The sequence below is a fragment of the Rhinolophus hipposideros genome (assembly GCF_964194185.1).
Source record: "Rhinolophus hipposideros genome assembly, chromosome: 7".
In the NCBI taxonomy this organism is placed as follows: Eukaryota; Metazoa; Chordata; class Mammalia; order Chiroptera; family Rhinolophidae; genus Rhinolophus; species Rhinolophus hipposideros.
In genome coordinates, this window is record NC_138053.1 from 92595037 (window position 1) to 92614619 (window position 19583).

Genomic DNA, 19583 nt, shown 5'->3' on the forward strand with positions numbered 1-19583 from the left:
TCTAAGTTAATATTTATCTTTCTTATACTTAAATGATCTTCAGATAAATATTTCTTTGGACTATATATTTAAAATAACACGTTCAGGAAGAAAAAAGGAAACTTGTTAAAGCACCAATAATTTTTAACTTTCAGTTTAGAGAGAAACAGAAAATAATTTTATATTTTGATCAGAGAGTTCCTTCATATGTTGTCTTTCATTTGTTTCAACTCAACAGTTAAGTTGCCTATGACTATAGTTTAATATTTTCCATAAGATTAATGCAATTTTAGTGTATTGAAATTTCATAGATTAACTATAACCGACACCCTTAGTGTTACCTTTTACATCTTATACCTCTTAACAACAACCAGCTCAATTTTGACTGTGTCTGGGTTAAAAAGAAACCCTTTTCAGTTTTTGTAACTATCAACTGGCACAGTTTTATTATTCAAGTTCTGTCCTCAAAAGCTGCAGTATGGGATATCATAAACCTGCCAGAATTTGAAGAGAGAAAATATAAAAAAGAACAACGGCAAGATCAGAGAAGTCATTCTACACACAGAAACTTTTAAATATTGTCTTTCCTGGATCTTACCTTTATGCTTTATGACAATTTATGAAAGATGAAAGCTTATGAGCACTTATTTAATTCACATGTTCTCTTCTTTGTCTGAAGAGTTCCTTGGTAATTTGACATATCAGATGCAGATAAAGAGATGAAGAGATTGACATAGGAATGCGTGTGCCACACATTTTCTATTTAAACCCAATATCTGCTTTTCAAAATGAAAAAAATTTTCTTTGAAAAATTTCTATCAAGATGCAGAATTGGTATTTCTGGGAAAAAGAAATACAGGAATTATTTTTGAATTTTTTTCTAGTCCCACAATTATGATAAGGAAAATTATTTATTATGATTATTTTATAATTAAATAATAATAGTATTAGTAGTTAAACCATTTACAAATATAATACTATAATGCAACTATAATTCAATTATATGATATAATGTTATTATTAAGAGCATTAATGATAACATTAACAGTAATTAGTAACTATTTACTGATGCTAATACTGCTAATCTAGTATTTTATGAACAATTAACACTGAGGACGTGATGCCTTCTTGTTATCTTAGCTGAATAATTTGAACTAAGTCATAAGCAGAATGCTTGAATTGTCAGCCTAACTCTCCCAAGCTGAGGCCCAAGGGAATCCACCCCCCAACCTTGGCAATTTCCCAACAACCCTTCAGGAACTGACTTCCAGAGCAACTGAAGGGAGTAGATTTTACACTGCAGACCCTACTCCTTCACAACTGGAGTTCTAATGAGAGCCTCCATTGCTAGAGTTGTACCATTACTGTTCTTATTTTCACTTTCCTTCAAAACTTAGACCTTTGTACAGTACTTATCCCCTCCGAGATTTGGGTCATCAGAAGTCCATGATCATTTTTATAAAGGTTGTGTTAGAGGGCTCCCACCAGTGGGGGAGAGGAGAGCAACCAGATCTGAGCCTACAGCACAGTTTCTCATGAATGCGTGAAGTGTGTGTGTGTGTACAACAATTCTAGAATTATGCACCTAATAGGCTTTCATAGGTAGCCCAGGTGATTGAATGTGGCTCATTTTTTAAAACAATCCTTCGCTATGGAAACCATTTGAAATTGATTATACAAGGAATTGCTTAAATCCTGTTATGGTGCAGGTGCTGGGTGACACAGTTTAACACTCGTCGTTTATTTTATCACAGTATAGGCATAACCTATACCCCTAGCCCGGGAAAGCTTTGGCATGTACAGCCCCATGCTGCTTACTGATGAAATATGTCTGAAAAATGTCCTTAGGCCACAGCATCCGAGTGCGGGCATCACAGAACACATTTCCACAAACTACATCGTCTGGCCCCCTCCGCCGCTAGGCCATGTGGAATCCATCCCGCTGTCGCCTACGTGGCCCGTCGTCAACCAAAACGTCATTATGTGGTGCATGACTGTAGTTACCACTTTACCAACAAATTGTCATTTGTTACACACACAGAGATAATAAGACCAGAAGTATGTAAGTAATGCAATACCTTGTTTTTTGAAAATAACAAAATTGTGTTAAGAACTAACAAACCCTGTAAGCCTGCACATTTCACAAATTTTTTAAAAAAAAGAAAATATCCACTCACAACTGTAAGCTTCTTTATGCTTTCATTTCCTTCCTTCTTTTTTCTATAATTATTAAGTCGAAACTTGTTCATATACTTTTACATCCTGTGTTTTTATAAATAATACATTTTTACAGTGCTGTGATTCAACATTATATCTTTTATGTTTATAATAGCTTCAGATAGCCCACTGAATACCAAAATCTCTTCAACACTATATGTCTTCCATAATTCCTTCTGTGATGGCATTTATTCTGGCATTCAGAATTCTTGTAGAAACACCTGATATCTGACAAATATCTGAGTTAAATTCATTAATTCCTTTGTCTTCTTTCTCTTTCTGGTATATTTATTTTGTGTCTTCACGTAAACCCTTCCCTAGCTCTATTATCTGTTTTCTGCACTCCAATACCCATTCTTTTACCCATCTCCAACACCAGTCCAATCTGTTTAATATATGTCCTTGCATATGCGTATGTGTCTGTGTGTGCATATATATGTGCTATTTTTGTATTTTTTAAACTGACATCGTTTTTTTGTTGTATTTAATTCTGTTTTGTAAACGTATCTCTTTACCGAAACATGTTCTAATAATTTCCAGTTTTGCTGTATTCTGATATAGTCCATAGCTTCTAGCTGTTTCATGTAGTCTATAGCGTGCATTCACTATGATTCAATTATATATTTCCTAAGTCAGAGGAACCTAGGCTGCCTCCAGCTCCCTGACACCCTCAGTAATGTCATGGTAAATGCCTGTGCATGATACTTCATAGATTTATGTGAAAATTTCTCTGTGATTTACTGATATTGACTGGTAGTCTAGAGGGCAAAGGCACATGTCAGTCAGAAACTCGATATTGCTTTTAGGGTCCCTTTCCTGTACTATACTGCTTCTCTTAGAACAATCTTTAAAAAATGTTTTTATAGGTGCGAGTGTGTGTGTGTGTTTTCCAAATTACTTTTATCTTTACATAAAACACTGAATAAACAGTGTGTACACGACATGGAGAAGTAGACTTACAGAGAAAGATCACAGTTTTAAACAAGTATATATTTCATAGGAGAAATTGCAGCTTGGTGTGGGTGTTGTCTGTTCTTAGTCAGAGCTGGGTGAGCGAGGCATTAGCATAAGATCACATAAGCCACCTTTCAAAGAGGGTGCATGAGCAAAAGGCTCAATCTTAAGTCTGACTATTTCACAAGTGCAAATAAATATTTATCCAAATCTATTTGTAGACTACTCTTAAATTACGGCGCCCCAAATAGTGGCAATATTTTAGATCTCAGAATTTGAATTTTCTTCACTATTAAGATGCAGTATTTCATAGCATTCAAAATGAGAGGGCAATTAGTCAATAGTGTCCTATGTTTGCACTTCCTCCTATTTCAAAGCTCCTTTGGCAAAGTTGTGAGACAAGTTTGATGAGTTTTTTTTTTTTTTTTAAAGTGAGATATAATGTGCAAGGAACACTGTGTAAGTTCAAGGTGCATCATGTGTTGATTTGATATTGTTACACTGCAATATGATTACCATGGTGGCATTAGCTAACAGCCCTGTCATGTCATGTGATTATTCTTTCTTTTTTTGTTGTGTGTGGTGAGAACACTTAAGTTCTAGTGTCTTAGCCACTTTAAAGTTGTATAATGCAGTAGCGTGAAGTGCTTTTCAGTCTTCCTTTGTTCTACTCTTCTGACCACTTCAGCATGATTCTCGTGATCACGGTGACTTCTTGTCTTGGACGCTCACAGTGGCTACCACCTGATGACTTGCCCTGCTTTGTGAGAGCCTTCAGTGATGAACATGTCACAGCGTCTCTGTGGGCACTGTCACCAGCGTCATAAGTCCTGAAGGGTCTACCTCAGAGGATAAGTCCTCCTGAATGAAACAGTTCTCCCCTCAATGCTAATAAATATCTTTATTTCTTATAATAATAAGAAATAATAAGAAATAAGAATAATCCTTATAATAAGCAATACATATCCTTATTTCTTCTACTAAGAAAATAAGGTACATGTGGAATTTGAAATTGTCACACTCATGGAAGCAGAGAGTAGAATGGCGGTTGCCACATGCTGATCAAGTGGTGTGGAGCTTCAGTCACACAAGATGAAAAAGCTCTGGGGCTCTAACGTACAATACAGTAGTTAACACTGCTTTTTTAAACTTGTTTTCTTAAACTTCATGAAGATGGGCGGTCTTACCTGTTATCACCACACACACACAAACAGGAAATGGTAACTGAGGTGATGGGTATGTTAATTAGCTTGATTATTTATGGTCATAATTGCACGACGAATATGTACGTATACAAAATCATCAAACTGTACACCTTAATATATATACTATTTCTAATTGTCAAACAAAATAAATACTTAATACTAATCTAAGAGGAGAAATACAGACAGCAATACATTTTACGTTTGGTTCCTGTATCCAACTGATAGATAACTAACCATTATAGTTTCGGTAAAATACATTTATATTTAGAAAATAAATGTGTTCCATATTATAAGAAATAATAGAGATAAAGTATCTCAAATAAAATAATAAATGATTGTGATCAATTAGAGTTTTTCCACAATGTCAAAGGAGTGAAACATTGCTTGCATATATATTCTTTAATGTCCAATATGACTGGGCTTGAGAATTATCACAAAGACTTGCAAAGCCTTTGTGAGGTCCCAGAGGAAAGTGTAAGAGGAAAGGTCCCCAGAAAAGTGTAGTTACATATTGTGCTTGAGATTGGACCCTTGCAGAGTGAGTCTGACCTCACACAGAATTGCCCTCCATCGCTGTGGGTGGGCCACCATTGCAAAGACAGAATAAAGCGATGAGAAGCAGAGGTCCAAGAGTATCTGCTTCACATCACACACACACACACACACACACACACATAACATTAAAAGTTACTTGTGTGTCTTTTTTCTACTGTGACTTAGATGACAAAATATATACTCTGCCTCACTTGAGTTATCCTATATATTTGTACATTGGTTATACAAAAAAACAACAAAAAAAAAACAACCATTCTTTGATTGTCCAAATTATTCAATTTGAGGTGATTCTGAGTAGCTAGTGAGTTTTGGCACATGGGGATTAGCTACGTACATTAATGACCTTGGACCCATTGCATGGTTGGAGGTGTGTTCAATTTAGTTCCTTTTTAGCAAGGAATACTGAGAAATGAAAAAATGAGGAGCGCACTAAGTAGGAAAAAAATACTCATATAGAAAAAAAAATGCCCTGTTTAATTGAGATCCAGTATACTTCTCTCTCTTTCTGTATGAAATGTCCATCTAGGCTTCTCCCCATTGGAAAACCAGGGTGAGACTGGGCAAAAAAGAAAAAGACATAAACAAAAGAGCATCAGACCGAATACTTAAGCATTTTGGAAATTATGTATGGAGACTTGAAGATAATGTCAATCAGCTTACTTTGAGCCACAGTTAATTATTTGCCTCTACACCTGTGCTCATATCTGTCCCCCTTACTGATGTGTGCTGAACTATTTCTCCATCATCCCATTTCAACGTCCTTGTTGAAAAAATTTCAAACATGCTTGGTCTAATATGATTTCTACCTCTTCTTTCTTCTTTAATATTATGGTTTGCCCATGCTATCATACATCTACATTGTAATTTATATTTGTATGTATTTATCTTTGACCTCCAAATAGCTAATAAATCTTTGAAGATAGTGCTTTATGCCACTCTGTATATCTAGAGCTTATCCAGGGGCTGACCAATGATAGGAACTGAAAAAATATTAGAGCCAGCCATTATTTTCTGGGTATTGGGAAAGAATAATCTTCCATTTTAAAAATAAGAAAACCATAACCCAGGGTAAAGTGAGTTCCCTGAAATCAGACTATCTATATCTATATCAATATCTATATCGATATCAATATCGATATATCGCTATCTCGATAATACACATATCAAGCCAGAGTTGATGAAGCACAGCATTCTAGCAGAAAGTGATATCTAAAATAACTTGTATCATCCTAGGCCTGAAATGGAACAAAATGTGGTTTAATAAACCTACCCAAAGAACAAATGAGAGACTATCAGAGTCTATACAGTCAGCAAGACATTTGAATTTCAGCCATACTGATTTGTCCGACAATACAACTTTTCCATCTACTATATTTAATTTTCAAAGATGCTCATTAAGACAGTTTAGCTCTCCATGGTTGCAAAAATCACTGAAGTGAACACTGCCCTTTCTGCAATACCTAAACACAAATACAGTGATTTCTACATGTCTGTGGACCACGCTTTCAGAGGCTGTCACTGAAGTTTATCTGTACACCTCACAGCTTAACCAGCTGCTGACCTTGGTTTGATTAGTTGTGCTAAATATGTTAGATCTGTTCTCTTACCCCTGATTTTGTGTGTATCCCATTGCCTCGAAATCATGTTGCCATGGGTACTCATCCAGTTACTTTTCCTCCAGAGAGAGCACTGCAGTTCTCCTTAATCTCACTGTGCATTAGAGCTTTTGTCAATGCAAGTGTATTATTTTAATACTGCCCTGATATCAGGGATGAGTCTACCATTATTGCTATTTCTAAAGGAAGCAAACCCCCCCAAAATCCAGAATTTCAAGTGTTTCATCAGAATAGCCGAGAAATCCTCATCTTACTAAATGTGCTCTTATTTGGGGACGATATGAGTTACATTTTTAAGGTGGATTCTAACTAAGAAATAAAACATGGAACTTCCTGGTCCCTAGCCTCTGTATTCCTTTTTCTCCACTGAGGTGAATATAACATAATTAAATCATTGCATCTCTTTTTCAAATCTATACTTGGCTCCCCTTCTGACAGAAGGCTTTGGAGGAGTTTAAGAAACTCTGGTTCAAGAGTCTGATTATGAATCAATACTTCAATTTTGCTAGTATTTCTCAGAATTTATGTCCCATTCCTTTGATTTTTTTCCTAGCCCTTTGAGACTGGAGGAATTCCCTCCTTTCATAGCCCCTGTTCTAAGTAAAAGAGATATGATAATAAATTCTAACTTGACATTTGGGCAGCCACTACCTGGATAAATATTTAAGTGATACTCTCATTTTACCTGCTTAGACCCTTGTAGAAAGATTATAGCCTTGCTGGTTCCCAACACATCAATCACACCTCTGAGAATTCATGCCCTTGTAAAGTACCTTCCCCACTGACTCTAGGATTGGCCAACAGACATTTGCAAGAAAAATGCACACAAAGCTTGATAAATGCTCACACACTGGGATTTTTTCCTTTTGGAATGTTACTGTTTGAATTCCATTGCCATGCTGTGAGAAAGCTCAAGCCAGCCACTTAGAGTCTGTAAACAAGCCAATTTGAGACATATATTTAGGGATACATAGAAGTATAGTAAATCTGTAAAGAAAAACAAGATGATTATCACAAAATGTAAAGAAATGGTTACATTTTGGGGTTCAGAAAGGACAAAAGCTGATGTCAAAAGTGTAAGTAAACTTTTATCTTAAACACTTGTTCTTAAAATTGTTATCACCCTTTAAAATACACATCGATCTTATGTACCTTTTCTTGTATGCTACATTTCACAATGAAAAAGAGAGTTAATGATTTGCTGCCACATACCAACACATTAATTAGCATTAGAAGCAGACCTAATATAACTAAATTTTTCATACGCATATTACAGTTTGCTGGGAATTTTCTCACCCATAATATCTCTTAATGTCCAATAGAATAGCCTAGTCATTAAGGTTTTACTTTTATCATACTTTAGACATTTTATGGAATTATATAGATGTATTAGAGAAAATGCCCAAAGTGAAAATGTGATCAACAGAGTAGAAGGACCCCAAACCTGGTATTCCAGACACAAAGGCTCTTTCATGATGCCACATTTATTCTGATGCGTTTCTGACCAAGCTATTTTTAATACATTTTAAATAGGTCACCTTTCTGATTATAAGGGGAATAATTCCAATTTTTTAAAAAACATTCCAAGTGTGGGGAGGTATTTTTATGATAACAGTTAAATGTAAGCTTAATAAAAATATTACATTTTTCCTAGTCATTATTAAAAATTGTCTCCATTATTATTTGTGAAGTGTTTTCAAGGACAGATGCTTTGTTGCCATTTCATTGGTGAGTAAGAGCCACATATCTCATTTACGGAAAAAATCTTATTTTGAAAACATTTTATTGTCTCCAATGAAGATTTATTCATAGAATAATGCTCTTAACCTTACTGGTTTCTAAGAGTTTTGGAAACATTTTGAAACTACAAAATGCATTTACTAATATTAGAATCTTGGAATGTTTTGAGCTATAGCCTATTTGTTTTAGAAGAAAATAGGCCTTCTCATTCTTTAGGTACTCCATTAAATTTTTCACTTATATTTTTTCTGCATCCAACTAATACCATGGCATATAAAGAAAGGTGTGTAGTGATTTGGGGAGCTATTGCAGATACTGTTGATAGTTTGTCTATTTTCCCACATAGAGTTGGTTAATGCTAGCCGCAGATCATGCATTCTTGACAAACAACGTAGCAAAAATGCATTAAGACCAAGAATGATGGTGCAATGTCCCTGGTGAAACAGAGCACTCAAGTTGAAAGTGTTAAGGCTCTTTCTCTCATGGGCTTTATTTTCTGAACGGATGTTTGTAGCCAATGGTGTTGTCCCTAACAGAATGAGAAAAGTACATTTCCCCTAACTTATGGTGTTGATATAGTTCTCTTTCCATCTAAATTCTTCTCAAATCCCACTTTCTATTATATAATTCTGTATATCCCCAGTACTTTAAAAATCATGAAGGAATCCTGATGTTGAACATATTCAGTAGTAGGTACCCTGATAGAAATTATATGAACTAGAAGCAACACTGAATTTAAAAAAAAACACACAGACGTTATCTTTTAAGAGAAATTTTAGGTTCATAGCAAAATTGAGCAGAAAACACAGAGATTTCCTGTTTACCTCTTGTCCTCACGCATGCATAACCTCTCCAACTATCAATATCCCCACCAGAGCGGGACATTTGTTACAATAATGAACCTACATTGACACATCATTGTCACCCAAACTCCGTAGTTTGTATTAGGGTCCACTCTTGGTGTTATACATACTAAGGGTTTAGACAACTGTATAATGACATGGACCCACCATTATAGCATCGCACAGAGAGTAATTTCACTGCCTTAAAATTCCTCTGTGCTCCATCTACTCGTCTCCCCTGCCCAACCTCTGGTGTTTGACTTTTTTCACTGTCTTCCTGTTTTGCCTTTTACAAAATGTCATATAATTATAATATGTAGCCTTCTCAGATTGGCTTCTTTCACTTAGTAACATGCATTTAAGGTTCCTCCATGTCTTTTCATGTCTTGATAGCTCTGTATTTTTAGTGATGACTAATAATCCATTGCCTAGAAGTACCAATTAATTTTTCTATCACCTCCTGAAAGACACCTTGGTAGCTGTGACAAACATTTATACAAGTTCTTGCATGGACATAAGTTTTCAACTCCTATAGGCAAATACCAAATTGCCAGATTGTGTAGTCAGAGTATGTTTAATTTTGTAAGAAACTGCCAAATTGTCTTTCAGTGTGGCTATTCCATTTTGCATTCCCACTAATAATGAATGAGAATTCCTGTCACTCCATATCCTTGCCAGAATTGTTATTGGTGTTCTGGATTTTGGCACATTGAACTTTTGAAAGAATATATATATATATATTTAATTATATATATTATTATATATGTTACAATAATATATATAATTATATATATAATATATATATTATATATTATATATATATTATTTAATTATATATAATTTATTTAAAATAACCCATGTAATCTTAATCAAAATAAATCCCTACACAATATAATGTGGGATGACCTTGGGGTAATGTATAAAATGGATTAAACTATTTGATTCATGAAAGCACATTAATAATTATGATCTTGTGTATATCACACAAATAAAAACTGTTTTCTGAAGACCTATCAATAATAGTGTAAGATTTCAAAATTTTTTTGCTCTAGAAAAGTACATATTAATTTTTATTCATATATTATCCTTGAGTAAATTTCCTTGACTAAAGAAATAAAAAGCAATAACTTACACAATGTTTTCCCCTAAACAGATATTTGCTTTACTGATTTTATTGAACATTTATGTTAATATACTAAACAGCTTTTCTAAAATAACACTGAAGGACACCATCTTAACTCTGTGTAAAAACATACATATATATTTTGGATAATTGATTTAACACTTGTTCATTTTGGTTTATAATGTTCTTTCTTCATGAAAATGGACTGTAAAACACTGATGACCATCAATCACCATTAATCTATTAATATCTCAGGCTGGATCCCTATGAATTGATTAGCAAAATACTATCTATTGAGTTGTATTAAAAAATACTGGCTCATTATGTAAAAGAATGTATATGATAAATACAGTGGAAAATCCATTAATAATTAACTGCTTTCTAATAGGCTATTTAGGAATAATAACTATTGAAATGAATATAGCAATTCCATTCAGCCTACTGTATACAAGTGTGTGCTTTTTATCTTAATCATCAAAACCACCCGTGTCAGTGCTATGACTGAAAGTACAACTACTAACTTCAGCGTAAAAGCAATAATTAATGGGAAGACCCGTGATTAGACTTTGGTTATTGGTGTTTACAAACTAAAATGCTTGCTGTTACTGAGGTGTAATTATTTGTCATCTCAATATAAATGTCAGCGCTATCTGGAGTCTATCTGAAATTATTAGAGAATTTAAAGCAGAAGAATATGGAAGCATAATACAATGGTAAACTTTGTTTAAAAGTTAGAGAAAAAAATTTTTTTTAATGATTACATGTATCTTTTCTACTAAAAAGCTTAGGGAAAATAATCATGGTTTTAAATTTATTCTCTCTTCCTTGCAGAATTCAAATGATAGGTTCATGGAATAAATTAATAGATATTAAAGAGTTTTTCTTAATGAATAGAATAGTATATAACTATATTTGGATGATTCTAGCAAAATCTTTTGAAATAAAGCATTATGATAATTGATAATTAAAGTTGTGTGGTCTCAGATGGATTGTGTCTGTTCTTTTTTTCACTGAGCAGTGAGAACTGACAAGCTGCTAGTTCTGGCTCAGTGATTTTTGACAGTTTGGTTTCTTTGGGGATAAATTATTAAAGGAAGTAATAAATAACAACATGTTAGCACTTTTAGGAATAATGAGCATTTCTCCATTTTCAGACGCATTGTAAGGCTGATGATGACAAGCCCACATTTACTTTGGACATGATGATTCTCATTGTATCACATTTGAAATGATGTTGACACCTCACAAAGTCTACAATGCAAAGATTAGGGACTTCTGATTTCTGTAGATGAGGTCAGATGTTGTATGTGCTGTACCATCCATTTCCCAACTCCAGAAAAAATAGAGTATCTGTGCGCTCACTGGTACATAGAATAGTATGTGAACATTTGTTGACTTACTGAATTGCTTCTGTCAACTTGATTAAAATCTGTTTTATATACCTTCAATAATCTGATGTGAATAAAACAAAAAATTTCATATCTAAATCAACATAATTTAGTAAATAAATCGTGGCACTCCTGGTGTAATTTTCAAAGATAGTTGATACTTTATTTTGAACTGGTTTCTGAGCCAAAATGGGTGATTTTAAAAATTGTTAGGACTCTTTGTAGTAACACTGATGACAAACAGCACTCACTATGAGTTTTTCCAGGATCAAAATTCAACCACTGTCTACACATCTAGAAGGACTGCATATCTTATAAAGTTACCTACCTGAATAATTTGTGAGGCTCAATTTACTATAAGAGAGAATAAGCCTCCTTATTTCATAATTACACAGAAAAATGAAAATAGAAATACCCAAGGATGAAGTGACCCACAATCAATGTCCCACATATCCACATATGGTGCACATGGCTGGTATCAGGTCATCTCCCAAGAGTGGGGGGACATTACAAGAGAAGAGAGAGTAGACTTGAAGAGGAAGAGGTAATAACCATTAATATACAAACGGGAATGCGAGCAATTGCCAGTGCTCAGGAATGCGAGCAATTGCCAGTGCTCAGGAGACAAGATGTAGGCCTCAAAATCAAATTTAGAACATGACATCTGAGTACAAGTATGATAAAAACAAGAGCAGTAGGTGGAGTTTAAGATAGACGTAGTTGGTGGTATGTCCCTGCGCTGTTGATACTGTTTTCCCGAGACTTCCTCCATTGTGTCAGAGTGATTGCGTCAGATACACCAGCTGAGGGTAAATTGTGGGTTGGAAGAAGCATGTTCCTGCTGAATTTTGCTTATGCTTGGAGTTGAAAACAATATTACTTTTCCAGTCTTCCTAACTGAGCTGACCTATTCCAAGAAAATGGGTAATAGTAATCAAAAGTAATGTTCTGAAGGGAATTGGCCTCTTGGTACCCTGCTTGGCCTTCCTAACTGCTGTACATAGAATGAGTCTAGTTTGAAGATCATTACTGAGACAATATAACCTTCCAGTTGGTATAGCCTAACGTGTAAACAAATGAAGAGAAGAAATCCCCGAAATCAATGAAATAACGTTTGATAATGTTTTCAATCAATACTTATATTTTGTAAAGACAATTCAAAAATAGAAATAGTTTATCATTTCTTTTTTCAAACAAACAAAAAAAAGAAACAAACAAATAAAAAGTTTGTGGAGAAACAAGTCATGCCAGAATTAAATCTAGAAACTCAATACCCAATTTCCATCTTGTTCCCAAATGTCTTCAGCTCAACAACAAAATTCTGTTTTTTAATTGAATTCTGTGTTTCCCCGAAAATAAGATCAGGTCTTATATTAACTTTTTGCTCCAAAAGACACATTAGGGCTTATGTTTAGGGGATGTCCTCCTGAAAAATGCTAGGGCTTATTTTCTGGTTAGGTCTTATTTTTCAGGGAAACACAGTATTGCTGTTGCTCTGGTTGACCTGTAGACTGTAGCCATTTAGGTAAAATCTTTCCACAGAGTATCACAGTGTAAAGATAAAAACTTGCTTTTTCATGTGAAAAACGATATCTGGTTGTTCTTGAAACATCTGCATTCTATCTAACTGTCATTAGAGCTTCAAGATAATTATCCAGTTCAGTTATTATCCCCTCTTGCCTCTTGATAGAAGCAACCACCATTCATGCAGGCCCTCTGGTGTTCCACTTGTGCTTCCGATGATGAGTTTCATTGAATTGTACTCCACTTGGCATACTCTCATGTTATTCCCGGGATAATGATGGCTACCTAATATCTTGTCTGGGCCTTCCTGCCTTCTTATCTCCATGCATGTTGGATTTAGGTCTTGGTCAATTGAGGGTAGGCTATGTTAGTGTAATCCTACATTCTCAATTGCTTATTCCAGACTTCGAAAAAAATTCCAGTAGGAAATTGTAAATTTTGCCACACCTCTGCCCACTGAGTGACAGTCTGGACCTCAATCTTATGCTGTTTTTCCAGGATGCCCCTGCTCGGCAGGCCAATGATGTTGAGTTCATTAAATTCTGCATCGTGCCCTGTGTGCCATCATTAAATATAGCATTCAACAAATGCTTTGTTAGATGAGGATTATTGCATTTTAATGCAGACTATAAAGAAGGTGACCTAACTTAATTATTTCACTGTTTCATTCCTCTGCAGAATGACTTAGATACTACTGAGGTCACGTTGACCACAGAAATAAAGGATTTAAAGAGAGATAAATGACACAGAAAAGAAAGAACTAGAAATAACATTTAATGAAAAGTTAATTCAATCAACAGATAATATATGCACAAAAATTAGGCTGAATAAGATAATATACTGACATTATCCCTGCAAAAGAACTACAAATGACGTGAATGAATGAACATTTTATATAAAAATCAGTGATTAACTCTGGTCTAGGCAGTAGCATATACTTATTTAGAAGGAAACTTAATAACGTTGCCCTTGCACTAATTGAATAAGGTTGCAAATTATGATTGTTTGTTGGTGCTTTATAATCATGTGCCAGATCTCAAATGTTAAGGTGATAATTGCCAGAGATTACAACTATTACTATAATTCGCACTTACAGATCAGAAAGAAGACAATAAGAAAAAGAAAAGGAACAGAAGGGAAGGAAATTGAGGGAAGAGATGAAACAAGTAAGGAAAGCAAACATTCATTTCTCACATTCCCCTCTGGTTTTACTGTAAACTAACCCACAGGCTATTTTTACTGCTGGAACCCTATTCAAATTTCATCATGGACCCGGTGTTTTACCTTTCAGATACTTCTATTTGTTAGCCTTTGTCTTTTATTCCCTTCTACACTTAATATTCACAGATGAATTCAAAAAGAGCAATGTGTCATATTCACTTTTGAAGCTGTATCGTCTAATTGGATTCTATTAGATGCCTGGAGAATATGTGTGTGTGTGTGTGTGTGTGTGTGTGTTTGTGTGTATACACATATATATAAATGCAAATTGCTTTTATTTATTTATATATTAGTTTCATGTGTACAAAACACTGTAATAGTTAGACATTTATCATTTATATCTCTCACAAAGTGATAAACCCACTCTCCCAATCTACTACCCCTCTGACATCGCACACAGCCATTACATTTCGACTGTCTCTATTCCTTATGCTGTACTCCACTTCTTGTGACTATCTATCTATCTATCTATCTATCTATCTATCTATATCTATATCTATGTGTATCTATATCTATATATATATATTAAATTATAGTTGATAACCACAAGATTGCCATATGGATATGAAAGTCAATTTGGGGAATATAATCAATAATGTTGTAAAGATTTTGTAGGGTGTCAGATGGGCACTTGTCTCATTAGGGAGACCATTTCAGGGAAGGTGTAGGTGCTGCTGCTGGAGAATGTTTTAAGGTTAAAATTGGATATCACAGCCTATAAAAATCCCAAACAGAAAATAGAGCACAGTGAGCATCTCTTGACATAACAGAAAAGAAGGGTATGTGCGATCAGGATTTCTCACAAAGCCCCAATTGTGCAGGGCAATCTCTGTGTTAACAGAGAAGATGATCTCAGTCAAACCTGGCAAAAACCCAGCATGCTCCAGAATCAAATGATTTTATCAAAGGTTTCCAAAGAGACTCAGACTTGAAGTAACTTGCCATTCAAAATGATCAAGTTGTTTTTAAGATTAGCGACACTGCTTTCACCTTAAATTTCTGCCCTTAGCATAAGAAAAGTCAATCATTAAATTGTCAATAAAATGCTTCCAGGTGACACTAATTTCTTTAAAGCTATTTGAGTTAAAAACTCCAGACAGGAGCTTTCCCACCCAAAATTTCAATCTGACAGCACGTTAAATTTTGCTTTATAAAACGGCACATGATTTACATATGACACCTTTTGAGAACAATTAACTTCCCCATAACTAGAGGATGAAACTTTTCTTTCTTTTTATGTCTAAGATGCTAGACATTTGACCGGAGGGGAATTTGGGTTTCAGTGATGAAGTGGTAAATCACTCTGGTGCCCTTCTGATTTGCCCTGAATGCATTCCACTCCTTACAAATATTCTCAAAAATAGGAATTACAATCTTGTGTAACAGAGGTTACCACAGATGAGCTGGTCGCCCCTGTTAAAAGACTTTCCACACATAGTCCACACTTATGAAAACACTCAGGGGAAAAAATAATGTCAGTGAATCAATCTCTGGACTACACACTGGTGATTCTTTAAATCTTACATTTTACCTCACACTTTTCAATTGTCAACTCTTTAGTTTTCTCTGCTGTTTGGCTCCGTACTTGATTTTTTTGTTCTTTATCTAGACTACTTCTATCAGAAGCAAGATCAACATAACTTATTCCTGTTTCTACATCAAACCCCTTCAAGCAGGTTTTTTTTTTTTTAATTTATTTATTGGGGTGACAATTGTTAATTAAATTACATAATTTCAGGTGTAAAATTCCGTATTACATCATCAATAAATCCCATTGTGTGTTCACCACCCAGAGTCAGTTCTCCTTCCATCACCATATATTTGATCCCCCTTACCCTCATCTCCCTCCCCCCACCCCCCTTACCCTCTGGTAACCACTAAACTATTGTCTGTGTCTATGAGTTCTTGTTTTTCATTTGTTTGTCTTGTTTTTGGTTTATATACCACATATCAGTGAAATCATAGGGTTCTCTGCTTTTTCTGTCTGACTTATTTCGCTTAGCATTATATTCTCAAGATCCATCCATGTTGTCAGAAATGTTCCTATATCATCTTTCCTTAACGCTGAATAGTATTCCATTGTGTATATATACCACAACTTCTTTATCCATTCATCTATTGAAGGACATTTTGGTTGTTTCCATGTCTTGGCCACCGTAAACAAAGCTGCAATGAACATTGGAGTACACGTGTCTCTATAGAGAAATGCTTTTATATTTTTGGGGTAGATACCCAGGAGAGCGATTGCTGGGTCATATGGTAATTCTATTCGTAATTTCTTGAGGAACCTCCACACTGCCTTCCATAGCAGCTGCACCAGTCCAAGCAGGTTTTATATCCATGATTTGCACACCATGGCTGTGATTCAAATATGTATTTTCTCCTGCACCATGCCCATTGTTTCATAAAATCTAGAGTAGGATGATGTAGCACTAACTTAGCTAGGTTAATAATATTCATGTTCGGATTTCTAGTTTCACCTTCAACTGTGAAGAATTTGCAAGTTCTCATTCTCATCATTACCACAAGCAACGGCCCGGCAAATGGAAAATCAATAACGTAGCTTGGATCCAGCAGAAAACTCTAGACGGGGAAATTGCCACCTGTTAATCTGAAGAGACAGGCTAATCTAGAGAGACATGGTGCGATCTGCTCATGTGAGAGAGAAATTACTGAATACATAACTGCAAGGAACACTGCACTGGTAATTCTGATGGACGGCTTGGGGCAGAGTGTGGTAAAAAGGGAATGCAAGGAATCTGGGGAATTCCTGGGAAGTGCATTCTTAAGGGTGGGGACACACACTTCTGTGGACTTTAGAAACCTCCTAAGTTTCTCACTGTGAATATCTGAGAAAGAGTCCCTGTGTATCTGAAAGGGGCAGGGGAAGAGAAAAATCATTGTGAAATTGTGTCAGTCTTTCCCATAATGAAGATCTAGAATCCAAGGGGAAAGATTTGACAGAGATTTATTCTACTTGTAGGAAAGGCATTTCTCTCACTCCACCTCCATTCAGCACCCCGTGCTTGCCGAAGGTGGGGGGGGGGGCAGTGTGTGGATAACACCAACAATAAAAAACAAATCCAAAAACCGAAAAACAAAACAAAAGAACAACAACAACAAAAACACCACACACACACACCAAATTTAACATGTGTGAGAACTTCAAAGAGATAGATTAGGAATGCTGATACCAAGGAAATAAATAGGGGTAGAGAAAAAAAGCTGTACCTCTCAAGAAACATAGGAAGGAAGGGCATGACCCTAAGCACCAGTCCGCTAAGAGTCCAGATCACCCATCCACAGCAGGTCACACATCAATTATTGGACAAGACAGGAGCTGAAAGGTCTTGGGTTAGCTGCTGTCAGTAGCTCCTGATGCGTGTCGGATGACACTGTCACGTGGTACACAGTACTGGCTGCCATAGGGATGGTCTTTGAACCCACCACAGTGTCATGTCCCACTTACTCTTGAAGACAGAGACTGCATTTGGTTTAACACTGTATCCCCAATGACTCTAATAGTAGTTGCTCAAGAAGTACTTACTGAGTGAAGGAATAAAGAAGTGATAATCTAATATTCCAGTAAACTACATGAAAAATCAAGAAGAGCTGGCAAATCTCTCTGCCATGGGCACTGTTAACGCCCCGGGTGATGAGGAGGCTGTGTTGTCCTGCTGAATCCTAGCACGCTTTTTTGAAGTTCTGATCAGAAGCCTTATTCTCAAAGCACACTTACTTACTAGCTTCTTCTGGGAAGGAGCTGGACCCAGCAGGACAACACAGCCTCCTCATCTACCTAACAATTAAAGAAGACCATGGCACCATCAGGAGAACAACCAAACAAAAACTTCCCTAGCCCAGCAAACTCTCCACTCAATCCTCCACTCAGAATTTACAGCAGTTGCATTTTGCAATCTCCAGGGACTTACAAGTAGTATTTCATTTTCCAGCAAATGATGCTTTCTATAATTCAGTGTCCAATTTTGTAGAATGAAAACTCAGGAGAAACACAGATGCTCCAAAGATTATAGTGAAATAGAAATTAATAGCAACTACCCTCATAAATAATTAAATTCATGACTTATTTACTCAGTGTGCAGATAATGGTTTAATTTATTTAGAGTACCCAGAATTAAACTTTCTCATTCATTTTCATTTCAAAGGTGAACATATTATTTCCTTCTCTCTTTTTCACCTACTGTGTAATCCTTCTTCTGGTCATTTTCTCTGGGTGTACACATGGTTTCCTCTTTATTTTTAGTTTTTTAAATTTTATCTGTTTAACATCTATCAGTACACTGTCTATTTCCCTAGCTTCTTGGAAGCCTGTGATTATTTCTAGCAAATCATGTTTGTCAAACTCTCAATGTGTTTATTATTTTATTTTCTAGGGTCTTCTTCTTCCCAGTATCCCCTGTTACACAATTCTTTTTTTTTTTTTTCTGTTTCTTTTAATCTGTCAGTACTATTGTTATAGACCCTTGGCCCAGGCCTGCAACAGCCCGTGATGCCAACCTGCACTGTAATTTGCATGAAATGTTTTCAAGACTCACTTATAAACATGACAGTTTGCCAAGTTGCTGTCACAAGAACTGTATTTATTTTTCTTCTCATTAATTTCACATTGGGTTGAAAAGCTGTTACTGGTAATCTAGAGACCGAGTCCATGATTCTATTCTATAGTTAAACAACAAAAATTACCAAGGGTCCTGGTTAGACAATGGATTAGGCCCTGAGTATATTACCCTGTCATGGTTAGTCTTACAGTCTGGATACCCACACCAAAAACAGCTCAGAAAAATGACAAGTTTTTTTTCTTTTCAGGATGTGCAATAATGGCCTCAGGGTAATTAAGCATTTCAAAGCTACATTTAAGGCAACTGATAACTGTCAGTCTTGCCCTCACTCCACCCTACTAAGGAATTTATGCATCCTGAGTATGTAGGAGATGGTAAGTTAATTCTATGGTGTTCTTTACCCACTTCTTGAAAGTAAAATGTGTGTCACTTTCTCTAGAGTGTATCTACAGAAGGATCTTTTGATCTGATATGATATAATTTATAATATGCTATGTTCTAATGTTCATCACTAAGGTTGCATAAGAGTCTGGAAATACAGACTTCTTAATGAATAAGTTAGAACACAAACAGTCCTGTTATGTTATAGTTAAGTGGCTCAGGGGTGATGCTCAAAGTCAGTTGTGCAGAGTGTATTAT